We start from the raw sequence: 18248 nt of genomic DNA on the forward strand, positions 1-18248 counted from the left end.
GACAGAAGTTGTTTTCTGCATATTTTCAGTGTTTATTGCCCCTGAACATCTGCTACAAACAATAACTATCTTCCTAGTTAGCCTTCCTTTGATATTGCTGCACCTCTTATGTGTCCATAGCTTACACAGGGTACATCTTATGGTGTTTTTACCTACGCCTTTTCTAGAGATCGAGCAAGGCCATCAATCTGAAGGGGTTTGTGGACATCCTGGAGAGTCTTCCCATTCATACCATTATTTAGGTTTGAAGTTGTTGTCATCATTGCCAAGAATAAGAATGATTTTTTACGGGGTTTGCTCCCTGGGTATGTTTATTTGAGATTTTCATGTAAAGGGTTACCCCAGATTCACCCTGTGTAACTTACAGCAGGCCTTCCACAGACATAGAGGTTACATCAGCCTATGCAGGGCAGGGATGACACCAATTCTCTGCACTTTTTGCATGAACATCTGCATACAGAATTATACTTTCTGATCTGTCCTTCCTCTGCAATGTTAGGTGCAATTTCTACCATGCTAAACGCCTTCTCAGAGAGTCCATTTACGGTTGAATCTATGTAGAGTAGTAGTGGTGGTGGTGGTTGTTGTGGTGGTGGTGGTTGTTGTGGTGCTGCTGCTGCTGCTGCTTTGCTATCCTGAACAATCAGGAAACTAAAGAAGTGTTAACAGAGGTCAAATGTGTTTACTGCTACTAGCGATCAATGAGAGAGCTGACCTTAGCCTTGGAAAGGACCAACCCACCTTGTCCTGTTGTAATTACTGACAGAAAAAAAGAAATAATATATATATATATACTAATATTTACATCGTTCAGTTTCTCTTTTACTAGGTTTTGCTGTAGTTTAAAGTTTTCATAATTGTTTGAATTGTATGTATTGGTAGTTGCTTATCTCCTTGGTATTTACCTTGCATTTAATAGAATTGTTGCAATAAAAGGTAGAAGTGAAGAAGGGTAAAAGTGTCACAGAAAATTGTATTCATTAAAATTTTCAAATTTTCTAAAGTTGATTGTTTGTGTGTCCGACCAGAGAAAATGGTAGTGTTCCTGCAATAAAAGGATGTTTACATTTTTGAATTCTGTGAGAGAGAAAGGAAAGGATAGTTATTCACAGAAAGTTGCAGACATTAAAGTTTTAAACTTTTTTTGTAAAATTATCGTTTGTGTGAAGTTTGACACAGTACAGGGTGCAGCCATTACTCTGTGTTTATTTACATCGTCATACATACAAAGTCACGATGTCACACTTTTGTGTGCCCATCTTGATATGAAGTCACTCTCATTATATTTCTTTTCTTTACAAACATTATTTGCAAGAGGTATTATTGTAGCCAAAATATGCACTAAGTCCAAGTCCTGGCAATATTTAGAACCCAAATTATCAACTTCAAATAAATTCAGTTATATATTCATTACCATTCTGATAAAGCAACTTTCTTCTTTAAATTTAACTGTCCATAAATGAATTTTCATTTTATTTCATTACGAAAATAATCTCTTTAACTTTTTCAAATGTGGAAAGAATATATAGCGTCTGTTGTTGGCTGTTCAAGTGCATGTTATTAAATGGAAAAACAGTTAGTATTTACATACAAAGAAAGTTTTGATTTTTGCTTTTGCACTGAAAGAAGTAAACTATAATATTTGTATTACAGTATGTATGCATGTGTGTAATGAGAACAGTCATTTTGAGAATGTGTATGTGATAAAATATCTTTGTTCACAAACATATATCTTGTTTTGAGGTGAAGAGACATGTGAGTTGCACATTGGAGATTATGCGTGGAGCTGCAGAGAAGACATGTGTCTTTGACCAAAGCCAGGCAAGAACTGAGGTTGTTTCTACCACAATGCTCAAAATGAGGCTACTGTATCAAAGTGAGGCTAGTGTATCAAAGCGAGGCTAGTGTATCAAAGCAAGGCTAGATGCCTCATTGAAATATTCATCTGCTGTGCAGGTCAACTCATATTACAATGTAATATGTAGCTCTGCTACAAATAATGAAATATGCTTTCTCGCAATTAACACAGTTAACTTAAAATTCAACAATTAACACAGTTCAAGAATCTCTTTTTTCATGGAGTACTTCTCGAATCCAACAGTTCTTGATATCAATCTCAATATCGTTCTGGCATGTTGATTTTTCATCCACATCTTGTAGTTTGATTACAGATGGTGCCTGTAATTTCAGACTCCTCTGTATCACAGTTCATAGTCTCTTCACATCTCCATTTGGCTAAAGTTTGGGATTCTCAGCAGCTGTCTGCAGACGATAGCGATATTGTTTATATGGTCTTCCATCTGATGTGGCTATGTTGTAGGATTTCGGTGCATCTTCAACTGATTTGACAACTCCAAGCTTCCATGACTGCTTTTCGTAACTCCTGACTTGCTGTCAAGGGAGGTAATTCTCTACTACCTCTGTCATAGCAGTATTTTTACTGCTCTTGATGTACTTTCAGTTGACCATGTAGCTGTTTCTGGTCCTGTACCTGAGGTTTCAGCAAGGGATTGGAAACAGATAAGCGACTCTTCGGGTGCTTGCTCATTAATGTTTGAGCTGGTGATAGATCGACCATATCAACCAGTGTATTTCTGTACTCAAGTAGAGCTAAATAGACATCTCGGCCATTAGCTTGCTTTCTTGAGTAGATTTTTCACTGTCTGAACTGTATGCTCAACTTGTCCATTTGATTGTGGATATGTCAGACTTGATGTTGGGTATTTGAAGTCCTATTCTAGACCAAAGTAACAGAACTCTGCACTTGTAAACTGCTGTCTATTCTCTGTCATGAGCTCATCTGGGATGTCGTGTCTGACAAAGACATTTCATTGCTGTGATTGTCATTTTACTTGTTGGGTCAGACAATTTCAAGGTATTTTGAGAAATAGTCCACACACATCAGGTAGTCATTGTTGTTGTACACAAGTCAGCTCCGACTTTGCCCCACAGTCAATCAGGAATTTCATGGTTCTTCAACAGTTGTTTTGTATTACTCCTTCTGTTCTCATTTCACACAGAAGATCGTGACACACATTCTTCAACTTGTACAGTCATCCCGAGCCAGAAGATAACATCTTTGGCTCTGAGTATACACTTTGTGTATCCAAAATGAGCACCATGAATTCTGTTCAACATTTCTGCTTGTAGTGTTGCAGGAACTACAACTTTGTCAGCTTTGAAGATGAGGCCATCATCAACAGTCGGTTCATCCTGAATATTCTAGTAGTTTCTCGCACTTGTTGGAACATCATTTCTGTTTTCCGGCCCTCTGTACAGAATCACTAATTTCAGCTGTTGCAGTTGTGGGTCGTGCATGACACAATTCACTCTGCCAGTAATTTGGAAATGACATGCTGTACTGCTTGGCATTCATGCCAGAAGCTCCAGTATGGACATTTCAGGGTGTTTGGGTGTCAATCTGAGGACAATACAGAGGATTCCGAAAGAGCTGGATGAGTCTAATGGTGATTATGAAGGTACGGTAGTTCAGAAAACTCACTCTGATCATTCTGATAAGAAAAGAACCTCTGAATTTGTTGGTGAGATCCAGGCCATGATTGACAACGATCCCTCCAAGTCAATCAGGTCTATCACCAGGGACATGAGAGTGTCTGAGACTCTTAGCAGGCAGGTAGTACATGCAGACATTCAGTATTCCACATACAAGATGAGAGAAGGCCAATTTATATCCCAAGCCATCAAGGATAAGAGGAAGGACTGTGCTATGAAGCTTTTGAACAAGCTCAAGCATCCTCTCCAACCAAACATGCTTTGGTATTTCTTAGATAAGAAAAATTTCTGCCAGACTCAGATAGTGAACACACAGAACAACCGTTCACTTGCTGTGTCCCCAAAACATGTACCAAGAGTGATCAAAATCAGACATCCAGTCAACATCATGGTGTTCGGAGTGATCACTAGTGATGGCGATGTTATGCCTCCGTTCATCTTCCCACACAGCTTCAGACTCAACAGGGAGGCCTGCATCAAGTGCCTGGAGGAAGTAGTGCTACCCTGGGTCAAGAGGGTGGCTGCTGGAAGATCCTATGTCTAGTAACAGGACTGCACCATGTCAGACAAGCAGGAGACCCCAGTCATGGCTGTCAGACAATTTCTGCAACCACACCGCCCCTAACATCTGGCCATCTAACTCCCCAGACTGCAACCCCTTTGATTATTATGTGTGGGGCGCAGTGGAGCGAGAGACCAACAAAACTCCTTGTAACACCAAAGATGACCTGAAGGCAAGGATTATGGCAGCATTCACCAACTTAAACGAGGAGACTGTCCAGAAGAGTTGCACGAGATTCTGAAGTCGTCTGGAGGCCATGGTTGAAGCTAATGGCGATTTTATTGAATGAATTAACTCTTTAGTATTTCAAGATATTTTAATATAATATTGGTAAATATATCTGTTAAAATGAGATGTCAGTGTTATTTTCATTTTTGTGTAATTTACACAGCATATATTCACCACACACTATGTATATGTGTGTGTGTGCATGCGTGTATAATCATCATAATCATCATCATCGTTTAATGTCCATCTTCTATTCATAATAGGTAAGATGATTGGCAGGAACCGACCTGGTAGAAAAATTACCTGAAGTTACTGTGTCTGTTTTGGCAGGGATTTTATGGCTGGATGCCTTTCTAACACCTCCACTCCGCAGGTGAAGTTAGTTTTGGCAAGATTTTTACAGCTGGATGCCCCTTCAAGCACCAACCATATTACAGTATTGACTGACTGCTCTCAACGTGGTACCAGCACTAGCAGAGTAACCAAGTAAATTACAAGACAAGGAATTATGAGAGGAGCAGGGGCATTTGAAGGAGAGAACTAGTGTCAGAGGATGAAAGGTTGGAGGGTGACAAAAAAAAAAAACAACCCCACAACCAGAGAGATAGAAGCTGGGGTGTGTGTGTGTATGTATGTATGTATGTATATGTAAATCTAGACATCACTAAAGTGACTAAGGATGCTGGCTAGCACCAATATTGCTAGAAATAAGAGTCAAAACACCCCATAGCCACAGAAAGCAATGACTGACAAGGGAGGCAAGCTCCCTACATTTGGTGCATAGCCCAATCACCAGTGATTTCACATTTGATTAATGTTCATCAGTGGTTCTCCCACCGGCCTAGGGCGAGTCCATAGCTGAGTCGCTTTGGTTCTTATTTCTAGCAATACTGGTGCTGACTAGTGGCCTCAGTCACTTGAGTGACAACATCCATATTTCTTCCAGGAGTAAATTGCAAAGAAGCCAATTGTAAGGTAAGTGACTTTACATTAAAGTATGCATGCAACATGTGAAGTCACAAGTTTGTGATGTATGACATAACAAACCTGCATAGTAATGGCAGCACCATGTGTCATGTCATAATTTACATGGTGTCAGAAGAGGGATTGAATAATCACCCGAATGGATTAGACAAGAAGCCTGAATGAGCTTACTCTCCAAGGCAACGTAGCCAAGAACTGCAAATGGTGGCCACAAAGGTTTGAGCTTTACCTTATGGCTAGCGGGATTGGAGGTAAATCGCAGAGTGAGAAGTGTGCTTGTTTACTATATGTGGCATGAGAGGCTGCAGTTCAAGTGTGTAACTCTTTTGAGTGGAGTGAGGAAGCGGTTAACAAGAATGATGACCAAGTGAATTAAAAGTTTCAGGAATACTGTGAACCTAAGAAAAATCTGATGATTGAGAGACATGCAACTTTCACAAGATCTCAGAAACCAGGTGAGACAATTGATCAGTATGTGACAGATTTAAAGAATAAATCTAGAACTTGTGAGTTTGGGACATTGAATGATGGGCTCATTAAAGACAGAATTATCTGTGGAATTCTTAGTGATAGCCTCAGAATGTGGTTATTGAGAGAACATTGTGCCATGAGATCTATTGAGGAGACTATGTCATACATGCTGATCACTATTCTTGATGCAGGGTCTGGATTTTGGCAGATACAACTCAACGAAAGCAGTTCCAAGTTGTGTACCATCAATACCCCATTTGGTAGATACTGATTCACTTGAAGTCGGTGCTGGATATTTCAGGGAACGATGGCACAGATCCTAGAAGGCCTGTCGAGCATGGAATGCATTGTTGATGACATTTGAGTGTGGGGTACAGATGTCAAACAACATGATGAAAGACAGCATGCTGTTCTGAAGAGGATATAGCCAAGTGGCCAGAAATGCAAAGAAATGCAAGATGAGAATGACAGAAGTCACGTATATAGGGCATGTTTTTCACTGACAAGGAACTGATCCTGAAAAGGTGAAGGCTATCCGAGAAACGCCGGAGCCTGAAAGCAAAACAGACCTGATGAGATTCTTCATTATGATACAGTATCTGGGTAAGTTCATGCCCAATCTCTCCAGTGAAATGGCAGCTCTTCAAGAGTCATTGCCACAGGGCATTGCATGGCATTGGGAAAAAAGGCAGCAAACATATGCTCTCATGAATAAATACAAATATATACATATATTTACACAGGCAAGTAGATACTTTCATGGACTGCATATATTTGTATACATGATTGTATATATTTGTATTTATGCATGAGAGCATATGTGTATGCATCTATATATCTGTACGAGCATATATGTAAGTATATATTTGTATCTGTATATGCGTGGGTGTGTGTACTAGTAGCTGAGTGTGAGTGCATGCATACGTGTATATATTTGCATGTGTATATGTAAGCGTGGATATATGTGTGAACATGCAGGTGTGTGTAAAAAAGTAAGGAAGTAAAAATGCTCATAGAAATCACATATGCGCACAGCCACATACATGTGCCTATATGCATATGTTCACTCACACTCGCATGAAACATATACATATTTACATATATATATAAATATGTATATGTGCATGGCTATGTATGTGTAATAGTACCAACTTATTATACACATGCATCTATGTAAGAAAGTGTATATGCATATATATATATATGTATATGTCTGCCTGAATGAGTGTATGTATGTATGTGTATGTATGTATATGTACATATAAAGAAATAATTAAGATTCAATCAAATGAGGTACTTAAGTTGAGGCATCGAGTCAGTCCAGTATCGTCCCCACAGCTTGAAGTTTGGTGAATAAAAAGCAAATAAATGTCGTAAAAGGCGATAATATGACGTAATGGTCATGTTTGCCCGAACACGTATAATTGTTAGTCTTCCACTGGTTAAAATTACTGCCCATATTTGAATTCTAAACTTTCGTAACACGAACTTATTTATCTTCAACATACATGTATGTTTCAATATGTCTGTTTAAGCGTCTTGATATATATATATATATATTTCATTACGGCATTAAAGTAGCTTGAGTTAAGATCTATGTATAGTGATAATACTGATAATTAAGATACATGTGATGGGTTTATCAATATAGATTCCTACTCAAGAAATAAAATATATTTCTTATCTATTCCAAGTTGAAACCATATAAATAAGATTAAACACCAGTATAAAAGTGGTACCCAATCACCATTATAAAAGTGATGACCTCTTGACATGATAAGATAGGCAAATCACCACATTATAAAAGTGGTGACCCTTGTGAAAAATATATAAAATTTTAAATAGAAAATAGATGACAGTTTCGTTACACCAAATTTTATTAATGGAAATATATGATATTAAAAGTTGAAGGAAGAAAGAACACTGAAGAAATAAACAATAAAAGTTGTAAGAAGTTTTAACTGCACTTTCTAGCAAGCTAAATTTATACTTCATGGCTGTTGAAAGTATTATTTCACTAAGTGAAAAATTTTCTTCTTGAAAATTTTTAAATATTTGAATGAAAGAAAATATTAAAGAATTTGAAATGTCTTATTTCAATAGAGGATATATGCAAGTTTCTGTGAGAGTTTTGCCTCCTGCTTGGACGGTGGGACACCATTATCTGGTTTGCTTAATTGGAAGCAAGTTATGCAGCAAACAGAATAACAACAGAGGCACAAAAGTATAACATTATGTTAAGTAACTTACCACCACCCCTGAGCAATGAAATTAGGGACTTATTAATAGATCCTACCAAACCATTTTCATATTCTTCCGTAAAGGAAGAGTTACTAAAGAGGACTTCCAGCTCCAAGCAAAAAGAATTTGCTAAGTTGTTCAATAACAAACAACTAGCTGACAAAGAACTTATTCAACTTCTTCGTAGAATGAAAGAACTTCTTGGAAATCAACAGGAGTGGCTGTGTGGTAAGTATCTTGCTTACCAACCACATGGTTCTGGGTTCAGTTCCACTGCAAGGCACCTTGGGCAAGTGTCTTCTACTATAGCCTCGGGCCGACCAAAGCCTTGTGAGTGGATTTGGTAGACGGAAACTGAAAGAAGCCTGTCATATATATGTATATAGATATATGTATGTGTGTGTCTGTGTTTGTCCCCCCCAACATCGCTTGACAACCGATGCTGATGTGTTTATGTCCCTGTAACTTAGCGGTTCGGCAAAAGAGACCGTTAGAATAAATACTAGGCTTACAAAGAATATGTCCTGGGGTCGATTTGCTCGACTAAAGGCGGTGCTCCAGCATGGCCACAGTCAAATGACTGAAACAAGTAAAAGAGTAAATAGAAGAGTCTTATCTTAAAGATGTTTTCTTTGGCAAGTTACCTCATAGAACTCAAACTCTACTTTCAGCAGTGAAAGAGCAAAACTCTCTCAGACAATTTGCAGATTTGGCAGATGGTATATTGGAATTATCATCTAGAGAGTCAATAAATGCCTTGCCATCCATTTCTTCAGAATTACAGCAGATGAAAGAAACTTAGGAGAAACAATTTAAATTATTAACAGACAAAATTGAAAGTCTTCAACTGGGAAGAGATGAGTGTTCTCATAACAGAAATAATGCAAGATGGCGTAGACAATCAAAAAGTCCCAAAAGAAATAATATATGCTGATACCATTCGAAAGTCGGAGTCAAATCTTATTGTTGTATTAAACCATGCTCATTTGATTTTCTGAACAAAAAAAGCTTGGGAAACTTCTCAACCGCAGATTAGATGCGACAAAATTTGTGGGCAATTTCACAAAAAGTCACATATTCTTGATATTTGACTAACTCCAAACAAAGATTCTTAGTGGATACAGGAGCAGCTTGTTCCATTTGGCCTGCTAAACTTTGAAAAGAGAAACCTAAGGCCGATTATTAGACTCTACAAGCAGTTAATCAGTCTGATACCCAAGCATTAGGAGAAATTAGTTAAACTCTCGATTTACATTTAAGAAGAGAATATATGCGGATTTTCCTTGTAGCAGATTTGCCTTATCTGATATTGGGGGCAGATTTTCTTTCACATTACAATTTACAGGTAGATATAAAAAAACAAAAATTAATAGACACATTTACTTCACTGAACATTCAAGGCATGAGATGCAGGAACGCAACAATTAGTCTGTTATATTTTATGGCATCCTCTGAAAATCGTTATCACAGGCTTTTGAAGAATTACCCTGAAATTACAAATCCATTGGCTCCAAACACCAAATGTGTTCATTCAGTCACTCATCACATTGTAATCCATGGACCACCAAGTTTTTTCAAGCCTCAAAGATCATCTCCAGAGAAATTAAAGATTGCTAAGGCCAAATTTCATCAAATGTTAGACCTCGGAATAATTTGTCCTTCTGCACAGACTGGTGTCCATGCAGGGATTTTAGACAGCTTAATGCAATGACACAAGCAGATAGATATCCAGTCCCACACATTTATAACTCTGCAGCTTTGGTGAGTGGTTGTAATATCTTTTCAAAGATAGATTTAGTTAGAGCATACAATCAAATTACTGGTGAAGAGAGTGATACACTAAAAACTGCTGTAGCAAATCATAAAAGGTGGTAATATGACGTAATGGTCATGTTGGTCGAATAGGTATAATTATTAGTTTCCCATTGGTTAAAATTCCTGCCCATATTTGAATTCTAAACTTTTATCAAAGAGAAATCTTTCACGAAATATGGTTCTTAGAATTCAGGTATGAGCAGTTATAAAAAACCCTGATTTTGGGAAAGTTAATCAGTGTCTGTTGGTTGTCACTCATCTCCACGACACTCACTCCTTTGAGATATTGACTATTTTTATGCCATGTCTATATCTAATTCCAACAAAGCTTATTTGAATTGTTATGTAAACTCTCGTAGTTTATTATGAAAGAACTAGCTTGTATAAATTTTATGTCGTAACTCTCTACGACGAATTTCTTTCTCTTCTAAATGTACTGTAAATATTAAATGTAAGTAAATAAACTAATGTAGTAAATACTTTCTCTTTCTTCTCTTTCTTCAACCTGTTAATGAAATTGTTTTTATAGCAGTGAAATAGAACATGAACATTATCTTCAACATACATGTACATTTCAACATGTCCGCTTAAGTGTCTTGATGTATATATTTCATTACAGCGTTTATGAAGCTTGAGTTAAGATTTATGTATAGTGATAATACTTATAATTAAGTTATAAGTGATGGGTATATCAATATAGATTCCTACTCAAGCAATAAAATATATTTCTTATCTATTCCAAGTTGAAACCATATAAATAAGATTAAACACCAGTATAAAAGTGGTACCCAATCACCGTTATATAAGTAACAAGGATGTCCAGGTATCAATGCATTACAGCCGTTTCAGGCAGCTCCATTTATTCCATCAAGCATTACATCAATTTGAAATACAGCACCTTCTTCAGATGAATATGGTCTTATAGGTTTTCAACATACAGGATACACCTTCATGATTTTTAGCCGTGAGGACCAAAGACTTGAGGTATTTCAGGTTGCAAGACAGTGTAGGAGAGAGAATAGTGATGTCGTAGGAGAGAAATGTGTTCACATGGATGATGGTACACTTGCAATAAATGAGGCTGCAAAGAAAGAGGTCTGCAGATGCTACTACGATAGATTGCTCAATAAAGAGAATGAATGGGAGAAAGAGAGTCTGCCGAATGTCAACCCAACAGAGAGACCAGCTATCCGAGCTGACAGTACCATGGTAGATAAAGCAATTAAGAGTATGAAGACAGGGAAAGCCCCCGGCCCATCAGGAATCACTACAGAGATGCTCAAAATATCTGGCAGTGTTGGCTATAGCCTAGTCACCCGTATTGTTAACCAGGTGATACACGAAGGAGTCATACCCAATGACTGGTGTAGCAGCACCATAGTCAACTGCTACAAAGGTGATGCTTTAGATATAAATAATTACAGAGGTATCAAGCTGTTAGATCAGGTAATGAAAGTCACGGAGAGGGTCATAGCCCAACTAATTAGGGAGTGAATCAATTTAGATGAGATGCAGTTTGGGTTCGTGCCAGGTAAAAGCACCACTGATGCCATTTTTCTGGTAAGACAGCTGCAGGAGAAATACCTAGCCAAGGATAAACCTCTGCACCTGGCTTTCGTTGACATGGAGAAAGCCTTTGACAGGATGCCCCGATCCCTTATCTGGTGGTCAATGAGGAAACTTGGGTTAGAAGAATGGTTAGTGAGAGCTGTGTGAGTCATGTACAGAGATGCTGTCAGTAAGGTGAGGGTTGGAAATGAGTACAGTAATGAATTCCGGGTAGAGGTAGGGGTCCACTAAGGTTCTGTCCTCAGTCCCCTCCTATTTATCATAGTCCTCCAGGCGATCACAGAGGAATTAAAGACAGGTTTCCCCTGGGAGTTCCTCTATGCTGATGACCTCACACTAATTGCTGAGTCACTATCAGAACTAGAGGAGAAGTTTCAGGTGTGGAAGCAGGGACTAGAATCAAAGGGCCTTAGAGTCAATCTAGCTAAAACCAAAGTCCTAATAAGTAGGAAGGTAGATAAAACACAAACTCCTTCAGGTAGATGGCCCTGCTCCATATGTAGAAAAGGAGTAGGTAGTAACTCTATAAGATGTACCCAGTGCAAGCTATGGACACATAAGCGGTGCAGTAATATCAAAGGCAGGGTAACTAGGAAGTTAGTTTTTGTATGTGGCAGATGTTCAGGTGCAATAAACACTGTAAACAAACACGAAACAACTTCTGTCTCATTCCAGGGAGAAAACCTAGAGGTAGTTGACAGCTTCCGCTATCTGGGTGACCAAGTAAGTAGTGGGGGTGGGTGCACTGAAAGTGTAGCTGCTAGAATAAGAATAGCCTGGGAAATGTTCAGAGAGCTCTTACCTCTGCTGACGACAAAGGGACTCTCATTCAGAGTAAAAGGCAAACTGTATGACGCATGTGTACGAACAGCCATGCTACATGGCAGGGAAACATGGGCCATGACTGCTGAGGACATGCGTAAGCTCGCAAGGAATGAAGCCAGTATGCTCCGCTGGATGTGTAATGTCAGTGTGCATACCCGACAGAGTGTAAGTACCTTCAAAGAAATGTTGAACCTAAGAAGCATCAGTTGTGGTGTGCAAGAGAGACGATTGCGCTGGTAGGGTCATGTAGCAAGAATGGATGATGATAGCTATGTGAAAAAGTGCCACATCCTAGCAGTTGAGGGAACCTGTGGAAGAGGTAGGCTCAGGAAGACCTGGGCTGAGGTGGTGAGGCAAGACCTTCGAACATTGGGCCGCACCGAGGCGATGACTTCTGACCAAGACCTTTGGAAATATGCTGTGTGAGAAGACCCGGTAAGCCAAGGGAGACCAAAATCCAAGGCCTCTGCCAGGGGTGTAGCCAGCCCACTTATGTGTACCTTTCCTTCATTGGACACTAAACTCTGCTTGCGAAGACTCTTTGAGGCAAGTGAAATTGAAATCGAACTAAATTCGACGACTGGCACCCATACCAACGTTGTCTCCTTCATTGGACACAAAACTCAGCTTGTGAAGACTTATTGGGGCAAGCGAAAGTGAAATCGGGATGGCACCTGTGCCCAGCGTCACCTTTCTAGCACTTGTGCCTGTGTCATGTGTAAGGATTTTCGAGCGAGATCGTTTCCAGTGCCCCTGGACTGGCTCTTGTGCGGGTGGCACATAAAATACACCATTTTGAGCATGGTCGTTGCCAGTATCGCCTGACTAGCCTTCGTGCGGGTGACACGTAAAAGCACCCACTACACTCTCTGAGAAACTGTAGAAACTGTAGAAACTCTGCCAAATCAGATTGGAGCCTGGTGTAGCCATCTGGTTTCACCAGTCCTCTGTCAAATCGTCCAACCCATGTTAGCTTGGAAAGCGGACGTTAAACGATGATGATGATTTCATCAGAACTAGAGAATGAAAAGATTGTATGCTTGTTGCCAATATTGTAGCAAAGTGAACCTAGGGATAAATTACTGCTAGCTTGCTATAATTCAGAGTGACGGAAGTAAATAACGAAGGGGTCCTCCTTATCACAATCAAAAGATCTAACAGAGTTAGTAACCCAGCACCACTTAGAATTTTAACGATTGGGAATGACGTATGAATTTCTGTTGTTGGTGATAAATTAATTGATGTCATCCACTGTTCCCTACCCCTACTTTACCTATTGCTATGACTACATAAAGGAATCAGTCTCAAAATGTGCCAGTAAGATATATGTCCAGAAAGATGAAGGGTATGGGTGACAAGGCTATTATATTGTTATCAATTAGGAGACAAAGGAGGTCACAATGATATCTAAATGGGCATTAGGAGTACAAGGGGAAAAAATTTTATATTCAAATTTAGCAAAGCAATTTTATATAATTTATCAATTTTGTATATCAAATAATAGATTTAGAAAAGGATTTAAGGATCAAGTAGGAGAAAAGGGATACTTTTCTACGAAGTGGAAACCTCATAAAAGGTTCATCCTAATAAATTGTTAAGGTGATAGGATGAAACCGTTCAACAGTGAACCCATAATTAAATTCAGATTTCTTCTGAGAAAGAGATATACATCTTCTATTAACCGAGAATCAAGGATTAAAGATAAAAAGAGAGATAATTAGTCCTGTTCTATATATAAACTTGTTTTTAAAACCTTAGGAAAATATAATTATTTAAACAATATGAAAAATCTTTGACATTATGAAAAGATCTTCAAGACTATTAGAAGGTATAAAAAATGCTCCAGCATGGCCGCAGTCAAATGACTGAAACAAGTAAAAGAGATATGTAAAAGGAATGTTGTATATATATATATATATATATATATATATATAAAGAATATATTATAAATAATTACAAAATGTAAATACATATAAGTAAAAATAAATAAAAGTAAACATTAATGTAAAACACCATTTTGCATCATGCCATATCCTAAACAAGTGTATAGTAGGGTTAGAACTCCTTCATAAATCATAGAATGGTTACACCATTCTATACTTTGTGTAAATAGGTATAATAAAATACAAAATGCAATAATATGATATAGTATAAAGAAATAAATGAAATACACCAAAAATAAAGAAATATTTATATAAAATTTCAATAAAGTATTCATAAAATGAGGAATAGACGTGAGGTTAAAACAATCCAGAAGCCATCAGATATAACAAGATAAAGGATAAAAGATAAAAAATTAAAGATAAAACTGAAAAATAATAATAAATAATAAACAAACAACTAATAATGATAAGTTGAGGTAAACTTAACGAAACAAACAGGAAAAAAAAAAAAAAAAATAAGGTAAGATGAGGGTACCATTAGATATGGTTTTATAAAGATTTGAAAGATGTAATATTATTACAGGCACTGATGTATGTAGAATCGTATAGTTCCTAGTGGTTATAGAGTGTACCTAAGGACTGGAACACTGACAAAAGGATAACAGTCACAACTGAGGCCAATGAAAGAAATTTGGGTAATTTAAGAATTAAGGAGGCTATCCTCATAGACAGACTAGCACCCCAAATCAACAACAGGCTGGAAGTTAGCAAAGAATATATTATTTAGCTACATCTGCATGTGTGTAGGTTCATTGCAAATATACCTAATAGGGAAGAAAACTGTAGAACAGAAATGAAACAACCAGACAATCACCATATAGGATGAATTCAGACTAAACTGGTAGGGGTTATAAGAGGGCAATATTATAATAAATAAGTGAATAGTATATAATTCACTACATTAGAGAGTTTGCCATGAAAGATACGACATCCCAGATAATTTTCAGCATCAAATCATAGTGTTATGGGTGTAATATTATGTATTCTTAAAATATTGAAAAGTGCGGGTGATGCTATGCACACAGGATATCCTAATTGTAATATTAATAATAAGAGTGTTAATATAATAATAATAATAATTAATTCTTTTATTAGCCATGAGACCTCATATACAATAATATTAAAGGACAGGCAACAATATAAAAGACAAAAACAGGATGATACAATGGATTTTACAGCATGTATACAAGAAAAACAATAAAAATTAAACAAATTAAAACTCCCTATTGGGGAAGTGCATTAAGATCCTCATGGTAAAAGCCACAAAAGCCACAGGTGCATGATCAACATGGCTAGAGCCCTTCTCCTTTGAGCATGAAAGAGAGGGAGAAAGAGGGAGAGTTGGATTGACCGAAGGAATCCAACTAAACATACAGTGTGGAAGACAAAACTGTGTTTACATAGATAATGAAATAGATAGAATAAGGAAATGAAAAAAATCATGCCAACTGCCCCCAGACAAACTTAGACAAAACAGATATGCTTTTAGTCTTGAAGTTGTCTCAATGTACACAACAGTACCAGCACACTCACAGGTCAGCCTATTGACTGACTGCACAGTAGCGTCCGACATCCACTGCGTCAGATTCACCACAGCTGATATATATCAACTGTTGTCCATCACTGTGGACAACACTTACTTCTCTTTCTATGATCACACATACAAACAGACAACAGGTCTCCCCATGGGATCCAGTCTCTTGGGCCTACTAGACATCACCTATATGAACCATCTGGAATGTTGAGCCCCCAACATCTGCCGCTCATGCACCTTCTTCACCAGGTACGTAGATGACATCTTCATACTCACATCCTCCTGTGAAGAGGCTTAGAGAATATTCATGCCATTCAACAACATGGACATGAATATATGGTTCACTGTAGAATATTCCCACAACATTGGATCCCTATCACTACTCAACTTCCAACTGAAAATAAGGGAAGGAGAGATCCACACTGGGTTCTATGGGAAAGCAGCCAGTAGAGATATATTTGTTCATTACAATTCAGCCCTTCCACTCGGTGCCAAAATAGGACATGCCAGAAATGAACTCGCACACATCCAGAGCAAGTGCAGCAAGACAGAGGACAAGGTGACCCACGCCACATGCTTCCTAGAGGTATTGAAAACTAATGGATACCCTGTATCCACTGTGAATCAGCTTAAGTACCCAAGTCGACAAACTTACAAAACACATAGAAAACCCAGCAGCACATGCTTCCTTAAAATACCTCATTTTAGCAAGAGGATAACTACAGCCATCTGAAGAGTCATAAGAGGAGAAAGATTAGACATACAACTAACCCACTCCGGCCCAGCCCACTCCGGCCCAGCCCACTCCAGCCCAGCCCACTCCGGCCCAGCCCACTCCGGCCCCTCTCTGAGAAGACACCTCACAAAGAAATGAGCAAGGGACAGACAGCAATCAATACACACTAGCTAACTGTCCCATCCGTGATACAGATTTATGCCAATGGCTAAATGTTGAGCATAGACTATAATGTAACAGATGCAACAAGTTCTATGTGGGTAGCACAACAAGACCGTTATACGTTCGCATCAAGGAACATCTGAACATGAGAGCCTCCAGAAAACATCTAGACACATGCTGGAACACTGACAAAAGGTTAACAGTCACAATTGAGGCCACTGAAAGAAACTTGTGAAATCTAAGAATTAGGGAAGCTATCCTTAAATTAATAGCAGGCTGGAAGTTAGCAAAGAATATATTATTTAGCTACATCTGGATGCATATAAGTTCATTTCTGGTAAGATGCTCATGTATTATATAAGAAAAAAAAACTGCACATAGAATGTAGAACTTAGAAGAAGCAGTGCAGATATGCTAACACACACAAGCCAACCTCACACATTTCTCATGAGGAATTTCAGAAGGAGCTTTATGAGACCACTGGCAGAGATGCATTCAGAAAAAAAAAAAAAAAAAAAAATTTAAGTAACCATTGGAAAACCGATTATAGCAGGGACTTGATCAGATCAATTCCTAGAAATATCTGAAGAACAAACTTTTATATTCCGAAATATTATATCAGATAATGAATAATTAAATTATAACAGCTATTAAAGTCCACTCTGCATTGTTGTGCCATTCAAGACATGTTATATCACACACACACACACACACACACACACACACACATGGCACATAGAAAGCACCATTTGAGTGCGACCGTTTCCAGCTTCGCCTTACTGGCACTTGTGCTGGTGGCATGTAAACAAAACATTGGACTGACTCCTGTGCAGGTGGCACGTAAAAAACCCCATTTGAATGTGGCCATTGCCAGTACCGCCGGACTGGCCCTCATGCTGGTGGCACATAAAAAGCACCCACTACACTCTCGGAGTGGTTGGCGTTAGAAGGGCATCCAGCTGTAGAAACTCTGCCAGATCAGATTGGATTCTGGGTTAGCCATCTGGTTCACCAGTCCTCAGTCAAATTGTCCAACCCATGGTAGCATGGAAAGCGGACGTTAAACGATGATGATGATATATATATATATATATATATATATATATATATATATATATATATATATATATATATCAAAGGCTACATCAGGCTCCAATCTGATTTGGCAGAGTTTCTACAGCTGGATGCCCTTCCTAACGCCAACCACTCCGAGAGTGTAGTAGGTGCTTTTACTTGTCACCGGCACGAAGGCCAGTCAGGCGATACTGGCAACGGCCAAGCTCAAAATGGTGTATTTTATGTGCCACCCGCACAAGAGCCAGTCCAGGGGCACTGGCAACGATCTCGCTCAAAACTCCTTACACATGCCGCGGGTACAAGTGCCAGAAAGGCGACGCTGGGCACAGGTGCCATCACGATTTCGCTTTCGCTTGCCCCAATAAGTCTTTGCAAGCTGAGTTTCGTGTCCAATGAAGGATACGACGTTGGCATGGGTGCCAGTCATCGAACTTAGTTCGATTTCGATTTCACTTGCCTCAACAGGTCTTCGCAAGCGGAGTTTAGTGTCCCGTGAAGTAAGGTATGCATAAGAGGGCTGGCTAAACCGCTGGCAGAGGCCTTGGCTTGCCGGGTCTTCTCACACACAGCATATTTCCAAAGGTCTCG

Source organism: Octopus bimaculoides, chromosome 1, assembly GCF_046866305.1.
Source record: "Octopus bimaculoides isolate indiv1 chromosome 1, ASM4686630v1, whole genome shotgun sequence".
In the NCBI taxonomy this organism is placed as follows: domain Eukaryota; kingdom Metazoa; phylum Mollusca; class Cephalopoda; order Octopoda; family Octopodidae; genus Octopus; species Octopus bimaculoides.